We start from the raw sequence: 8,689 nt of genomic DNA, 5'->3' as shown, positions 1-8,689 counted from the left end.
GAGTCGAGTATGACGCCTAGGTTTTTAACTACTGTGCCAGGTGTAATGGGGTAGTCTGCAAGATTAAGCATTAGATCTGGAATCTGGATCTCCGAACACGGAGCAGCAACTCAATGCATTTACGCATGTAGACATTGCCAAGATCAAAGGAGATCAAAGGAGAATGGCCCGACTGGTTCGAGCTGATAGAATGGTAACAGTAACTCAAATAACCAGCCAAATAACCGAGGCATGCAGAAGAGCATCTCTGAATGCACAACACGGCAAACCTTGAGGTGGATGGGCTACAGCAGCAGAAGACCACACCGGGTGCCACTGCTCTCAGCTAAGAACAGGAAACTGAGGTTAAAATTCGCACAGGCTCACCAAAATTGATGATGAGTCTCAATTTCTGCTGCAACATTTGGATGGTAGGGTCAGAATTTAGCATCAACAACATGAAAGCATGGATCCATCCTGCCTTGTCAACAGTTCAGGCTGGTGGTGGTGGTGCAATGGTGTGGGGGATATTTTCCTGGCACACTTTGGGCCCATTAGTACCAACTGAGCATCATGTCAACACCACAGCCAACCTGAGTATTGTTGCTGACCATGTCCATCCCTTTATGACCACAGTGTACCCATCTCCTGATGGCTACTTCCAGCAGGATAACATGCCATGTCATAAAGCACAAATCATCTCAGACTGGTTTAGTGAACATGACAATGAGTTCACTGCACTCGAATGGCCTCCACAGTCACCAGATCTCAATCCAATAGAGCACCTTTGGGTTGTGGTGGAACGGGAGATTCACATCATGGATGTGCAGCCAACAAATCTGCAGCAACTGTGTGATGTTATCATGTCAATATGGACCAGACTCTCTGAGGAATGTTTACAGTACCTTGTTGAATCTTGTTGAAGGCAAAAGGTGGTCCAACCCGGTACTAGCAAGTCGTACCTAATAAAGTTGCCTGAGTGTGTGTGCGTGTGCGTCCATATATATATATATATATATATATATATATATATATATATATATATATATGATGGGTAATAATGTAAATACTGGGTAATATCATCTTTCTTTCAGGGCTTTTCATTTGCACAGTACTACACACAGAACTGCCCAGTGATGGGAAATATACCATAAATCTCTTTATCAATCACAAACTTATGTATTGTTATGTATTATAATTTCTTTTAATAATATACTTTTTTTTCATAAACAGACTCTGCATGAGTCAATACCATTGTCTGTTAAACTGCATCTCTGGGAGCGTTCTGAATTTAGACAGAGATGATTTCTGTGCTGAGAACTGGGCTTTCTAAACTAATTAAGAATGTAAAAGGTCTTCAAAAGTACACCACTAATCACAACCAATTATCCTACTGGGCAGCAGATCTAATAGTTTTGTAATTTACCAAACTATAGAGCTCAGATTTCAACTGTTATTTTCAACAATAGAACAGACATCAATTTCAAACAAGAAATGAATACCCAAATATTTCAATGCAAATTCCACTTCTTTATTTAATACATGCATATTTTAAACATAATGTCACATGAGAATTTGATTTGAGAGTAGTTTTATTAATGACAGAGTGGATGTTTTCTGTTTTTTTGTGGTGTTGTTGTTGCAGATACAGGCCAGTCTTGCTCCATCTCATGTGGGAGTCTGAACCTTTGATGTGGGAGTCGAATGATCATTTACATGGCGATTAAATAAAATGTATTATTAATATTATAGAATGATCATTTGCATAGTGTAGACACCTTTGCATCTCCGGCACATGCTTCAGTGATCTGGGAGTGTTTACAGCCTTGTGACTCTTAACTCTTCATTACAGAGAACTGATCTAGTGATGGCAGATCCTAAAGGCACCATGGCTTTGACCACTGTCTTCATCTGGACACTCCTCACGTGTCTTGGGTAAGAAAACAATAAAGACTAATTATTCTCAATCATTCAAATTGATAAAATATTGAATGCGTCCTTGAAAACATTTTCATATAAAGTATTCCAACATTTATTGATTATAATGTGAATTTTTATTGCTACTCCACTTGTGGGATTCAGGGTGAGGACTTTGAAGTGTCTAATTGATACCTCCCGATGGATTTTTTTTCCTTCCCTTTTTTTCTAAGAGACCGGCCCACAATTTAGAGGGGGCGGCCCATTGGCCCATCTTCAATATAGACAGTGGATTGAACCAATCAGGATATAGGACGAAAGTGGCCCCACCCTTTCTCTGCGTGGTCAGCTGTAACTCCCACTACGTTCAGTGTTGAGCGCGTTGTTAAAGGAGAGGCAGCATGGAGCTACATAAGCGGCAGAAAGGGGGAGCAGAGAAGTTACGCGCGAAGAAATTGAAAAGTCTCAATGTAGATGATACAAAATGTGTAAAAATCACAGACATGTTCACTGCTGTAGCCTCCGCGTCCTCTGTAGGTGAAGACAGCAGCAGCAGACAGGGAGAGCAGCAGCCAGAGATGCAGGCTTGTGAAAGAGAAACCGAGGGACAGACTGAGAGGGAAAGTGTAGTAGGCTACGTAAGCAGACAGTAATGTTAGGATAACATAACTTTATTACATTAGTATGATGAGCAATGTCGATTGATTATGTAATACACATGTGAAGGGGGGTGTACGGGGGGGTGGTTATTGAAAATATTTTCTGATTTATGTTGCTCACGGAAAATGAGCCAAGGACCAATGAATCTCAGTTTGAAAAAAAAAAAAATTGTATAATTTTTTTTAAGCTGATTTTTTAAAAATGGGTCCCACAGGCCCATAGACCATATAAAGGTTAAGCATACAATAAACAGCAGTCAACTATAGCAGGTACTATAGACATAGCAAGACCCTCATCAGGCCATCGACTCTATCATCAGGTCATCACCTGAGGGTCATTTTCCGTCTATATGTCTTTGTACCAGACAAGACGAACACAACGCAACAAAAAAAAGGACAATTGTCACCTTGGATGGAGCCGACCGGCAGGCAAAATCTGAAATTGCTAAATCTGAAAATTGCAATCTACATACCACAGGCAAAATCTACATACCAAAGGCAGTATTCTCAACTGTTGGGCAACAGGGAAAGAATCCTTTGGCAAGAGCGAGAGAGAGAACCTGCAAATGCTTACATAAATTTAATAATGAAATGTTCCAATAAAGTAGCTTGACTACCTCAAGCAAATTAAATTCTATATGCAAAATTGTAGATAATACATTTCACACTGTCACCACACATTATTCTGAACTCTCCTGAGCTTTCGTTACACAGGAAAAAACATTTACATGGTACAGACACTTTGCATTAGTGTTACATGCTTCAGTGACCTGGGAGTACTTATGGCTGTGTCAGTCAACACTTCACGACTCTTAAAGATAACAAATACATAATGACTTTCCTCACCATCTTCATCTGCACACTCCTGATCTACACCAGAGGTAAGAAAATAATAAAAATCTAATTTCAGTTATCTGCAATTGCAGCCTTATTGATATCTCTCAGTGTAATCTTTAATAGTCTTAATGCAATATTTCAAACTCTCATTCCACAGACTCTCTTGGTCAGGTTGTGTTGACTCAGTTTGGAGATCAGACTGTGCAACCTGGTGAGACGGTCACTATTCACTGTAAACATGATCCAGCAATTGATTGTGTGAAGAAAGACACGTCAAAACGTTGCATATCCTGGTTTCATCAGATTCCTGGAGAAGCTCCTAAACTCTTGATATATTATACTGATCAGAGAGCTTCTGGTGTTTCTGATAAATTCAATGGCAGTGAAGCTGGAAATCGCATTGATTTCACTCTGACTATCAGTGGAGTACAGCCTGAAGATTCAGGAGATTATTACTGTCAGAGTATGCATAATATAGGAACGTCCACAAACTTATCATGGGTGTTCACACTGTGAAAAATGGTCATACAAAAACGTTCCGCAGTCACCTGCTGATGCAAGAAAAACACACACGCACACACACACACACACACACACACACACACACACACACACACACACACACACACACACACACACAGATCCATTTATTTCTTTTTTTTAATGCTTTGTTTCCCCATGGGAAAATATTCAGTTTCACAGTGTCACCGAATAAACACATATGACCTATTATATACCCAGCACTGTCAACAACTACCCATACACATGCCTTGCATCTTGAGAGCAGATTAGGCAGCCTAGGCCATCCTTAGAATTATATACATAACCTGTCTTAACAAACATGATGGCTTGTGGAACAAATAAAACTGTAGATATATATTGTAGATACATATATTTTGTGAATTTTTTTTTTCTAGTTGATTTGTCAATCAAATTAATTTATATAACACTTTTTACAACAGTTGCTGTGACAAAGCAGCTTTACAAGAGGTCAAGCCCCCAGTGAGTAAGCCGAGGATGACAATGGAAAGGAAAAACAAAATTTTTGTCCTGATAACACATTAGATAAACCATGAATTATGTTTAGAATACTGAAATATTAATTGTGAAATGCTGTACATTTTAATTTAAGCAACAAGTGGATTTCTAGTCTTCTGTAAATTCGGATAGTGATTACAGAACTAATATTATTTGGAAATTCAGACAGAGGTTGGATAAAGTTCAGCAGTGCCTAGGCCTCTTAGTTCCAGTGAAGAGAAGTCTTAATAACCAAGATATATTGGATAATGTTTTGCTTCTAACTGTGTGGGAACAGTTTGAAGGAGACTCTTTTCTGTTCCAGGATGATTGTGCCCCAGTGCGCAAAGCCAGATCCATACATTTGGGTAAGGTTAGTGCTGAACAACTTAACTGGCCCTCATAGATTGTGAGCCAGACCCTCTCGTCCAACATCAGTCTCTGACATAACAAATACTCTTCTGGATGAATGGGCAAAATGTCTCACAAATACTCTCCAAAATCTTGTAGAATGCTTTTCTAAAAGAGTGGATATAGCTGTTATAGCTGCAAAGGAGGACTAATATTTGTATTAATATAATACCATTAATGCTTATGGGATGTCATAAAATGTTCTGTAGGTGTAATGTGCAGCTGTCTCAATACTTTTGTCCATATATTGCTGTTACGTCACTCAGCCACGTCCTCACTAACACAATCACAGTCACCCATTTATTATCACCTGCACCTGTTTCACATTTAGTCCTGCAGGTCCTGCTGTTCAGTACTGAGCATTCCTTGCACCACGAGTGAGAGAGACTGATGTCTTCAGCCCTGACTTGGTAGACATTCGTGTTGTCAAGTGTGACACCCTTATGGTGCCCCAGACATTATTGTAGCGCTCCTTGTGCCCTCCTCGTTTTTGCCTGTTGGGAGCTGTTTTATGTTTGCTTGCCACACTAGACATTAACACCTTTCCTGCTCCAACCACGCCTTCTGCTGTTTCCTCATCGACACAATTGTATGTTGCTTGGCATGTCGAGAAACCCCATACCTGACAAATGAAAACGGAAGCATTATAAAAGAAAGAATAATTTAAACTGGACAACAAAGTCCTATCTAAAATATACTGTCATAAGTTTTGAATTTTTTGAATTTGAATTGTGACATTGTGCTGCAAATACAATTTATTTTGACAAATACTGGAACCCTTTTGCCATCTTCTTTTTTTAGATATCTTTGCTGCCTTCTTAAGTGGATTGGTATAATTATAACCCTGTGTGTAACTACTGATGTAATAGTGCTATACAACTCCTGACACACTTGGCTATTTGAATATGTGAGATAGTGAGCTGAGTTTATTTATTTATTTATGTACATATGATTATTAGTAATAGTATTGTTATTATATAATTATGGTGTATGTATCTATGTCTCAGTTATTGGAAACTGAGGCATGTGAAACGATGTTGGGCAGACTGAACAGGGAAAGTGACAGTGTTAACAGTGGGACAGCTTCAGTAGATGTGTCTGGAGAGAACAATACACCTGTGTAAACACACTGGTGATTGGGCATGACAGTAATAGAGGCAGCACTGGGCATTGAATGCCCAGTAATTCAATGTAACTACATAGCTGCATTTTTTTTTACTGCATGACACACATTATTTTGATAAAATGTTAATAAAACTGTTATCTATTATCTATTATGAAAGCTGATGCTTACTCCAAAAATGTTCATGTATATTATGTATAAATATTAATGTATATTATGCAGGGCCTATTTAAGTCTTCTAAGTCTTCTAGTCTTCTAAAGAGAATTCAGTTTACTGTAATGTCTTCAACGTACCCACTGTGAGAATTCAGATTTACATGAATAGGAATTCAATTGCTGAACTGTAGCACAGAACTAGTATGGAACATCAGCATTCCAACATCATCACGTTTACTACTACAGTCAAAATAGCGGTCTCAAACAGTAGCATGCCACTCAAATCGTTACATAAAATGCACATAATACAATAACATTATGATTCAAAGACGTTTTATTTTCTTTAAATTGTGTATGAACTCTTAATAGTAAAACAAACATAGCTTATATTTTACAGAAAATATGCACATTTTCACTCTCCTCAGTACACTGTTATGTGTTGAGGCTCTTGGTGACTGGTGTCTGGGAGCCCTGGGTGTCTTCACAGCTTACTACCCCTGTGCTCCTCCACTGGTTCTCAGAGAGGATCAGAGTGCTGCGCCCAGAAGTTTCAGTCGCCCTAAATAGTCCTGTTCAGTTTTATCAGATGTTGTGAGGCTCTTTCACTTCCCTTTAACAGACGTTCTGTTCATCAAGCAGAACCGTGTAGCATTCCAACAGTTCTGCCCATTTATAGTGTTGCTCAGAAAAGCCCGTCAACAACAGTTTGTTTCTACTGAATGGTTCAGTGTTCCATGTTCATGAATCAATTACTTTGTAATGTATCTACATGTATTTTAATATTGCATTAAAAACAATTCACACATTCATTAAAGGTGAGTGAACATTCTCAGAGTCAAGCAGTAACTCACATTAGATCATATACTCCATCAAATGGCAAACAGATCTAAGCACCCTACCAAAACGTGAGATGAGTCTACTAGTCAGTGCTGTGCTCCTCAGTAGGACGAATGAAGGGGAGTACAGGCAGGCCATCTGCAGTAGCATCTGGATCAACTGGTCCCTCAGGGACAGAGGACCAATTCTCGGGACAGGAATCTGACTCCACAGCATAACTCGCAGCAGAGGATTGCCATTGAACCCATGATGCTCTGCGATGCTCTGCACAAAGAAGGAGAGGCGACTAGAGAAGATGCAGCAGTGACCACTCCAGTGTCCACAACAGTCACTTCAGTCTCACATGCATCAGAGTCACATCATTAGCAAAATCACCAGCAGGGTGAAAGTCACATCCGTCCATGTCTGTAGTGACAGGCAAGAAGTGCTCCTGTAAACCCTATTAAGGGTGCAGTTGCAGAAATCTGGTTCACTGATTAAATTACTAAGTATACGTACAATGAGATATTACCCAATTGGGCCAAACAGAGAAGATGCTAGTCTTGACTACTGAGCCGGTGCAACCAAATAACCATGCTGAACCATGAGAAGTGTGTTTGTAAAAAAAAAACACTTTTTTTTGCTGATTTTGACACCATTGATCATAATATTCTACTTAATAGGCTGGAGGCACTCATTGGCAAGAGGTCAAGTACTCTCCTGGTCCAGGTCCTACCTGACAGATCGTTACCAATTTGTACTAGTAAAAAACAAATGCTCAGAATGTACTAAGGTAAAATATGGTGTCTCATTATATATGCTGCTACTAGGCACTATCATTCGTAGGCATGGTATTGGCTTCCATTGCTACGCAGAATGGCTAATGTCAGTTGTCTTGCATTATCAACATTTTAGACTACCTGAGTTAAATGCTGTTGAGCTAATGCATGAGAGAAAGCTTGAATACTGTGTCGAGAACTAGCCAGGCCGTGTTTCCCACCAAGATAGCTGCTGTTGCCAACCTATGTACCTACCTTATATTTAGGTTTAAGCTAACTAGAAGACTCATAAAATTTGTTACATTTAACTGGTTTGGTAACGATCAGTTTAAGATTGCGACAATGACTCCATTGTAATAGTTTTACTGTTTGCAGTTTACGCTTTCATTTTGTTTTACAATTAATTTGACATTTTGACATCATTGATTGATTGATGCTGAATTTTCTGTTTTACAGGTATTTGAATTCATTTTTTGCTGCAACTGTGGATGAAGTGGAATTGTAAGTTTTGCAGTTTTTATTCATATGTTGAAAAAACAATGGTAAATAATTACAGACAGTCATGTACGTGGAAGACAGGGTTTCAGTTGTATGTATCTAAACTGTTTAAAAGTTCTTAAATCTCGTGGAATTTGCACATTTGAAGAATCACAGAAAAGGAACAAATTCTTTACCAGATTTACTGGAAGGACAAATTTCAGAAAATGCAGAGGAGAAACACAAAATGATGGTGCTTGAAATGCAGAAGAAAAATCCAAGAAAAGAGCCACTTATTGCAGACGTCTTCGACAGATGGCCAGCCCTCTTCACTGAGAGACAGGTAGTCACATGTGCTATGTCAGACAATGTTTTCAAAAGTGCTGTACGTAGCTATTATTGAATGTCTATGTCTTCTCAGATACAGGTAGAGTTCAAGAGTCGTCACCATAGATCTTTACCAGTGTTTTCTTGATGGACTTAATGCTCTGGTTCCAAGAGTGCTGGAGGTGTACAAA

General features: G+C 39.1%; 2 long non-coding RNA genes across 3 annotated transcripts; one reads left to right on the top strand and one right to left on the bottom strand.

The window, feature by feature from the left end:
• Positions 1-1,494: 1,494 nt before the first annotated feature.
• On the bottom strand, positions 1,495-3,196 carry LOC143516505 (uncharacterized). The gene is made up of 3 exons (XR_013131718.1): positions 3,049-3,196; positions 1,758-1,909; positions 1,495-1,665 (listed from the first exon to the last, which is right to left on the bottom strand). It is a non-coding gene; the product is annotated as an uncharacterized LOC143516505 (long non-coding RNA).
• LOC143516504 (uncharacterized) lies at positions 1,844-4,124 on the top strand. Of its 2 annotated transcripts, XR_013131717.1 has the most exons (3): positions 1,844-1,914; positions 2,130-3,436; positions 3,550-4,124. It is a non-coding gene; the product is annotated as an uncharacterized LOC143516504 (long non-coding RNA). The 2 variants fall into 2 exon arrangements; XR_013131716.1 differs by having other exon boundaries at positions 1,845-3,436.
• The last annotated feature ends 4,565 nt before the right edge of the window (positions 4,125-8,689 follow it).

The sequence above is a fragment of the Brachyhypopomus gauderio genome, chromosome 6 (genome assembly GCF_052324685.1).
Source record: "Brachyhypopomus gauderio isolate BG-103 chromosome 6, BGAUD_0.2, whole genome shotgun sequence".
In the NCBI taxonomy this organism is placed as follows: domain Eukaryota; kingdom Metazoa; phylum Chordata; class Actinopteri; order Gymnotiformes; family Hypopomidae; genus Brachyhypopomus; species Brachyhypopomus gauderio.
Note: the sequence above shows the minus strand (reverse complement) of the source record. Positions and strands in the feature narration are given on the sequence as shown.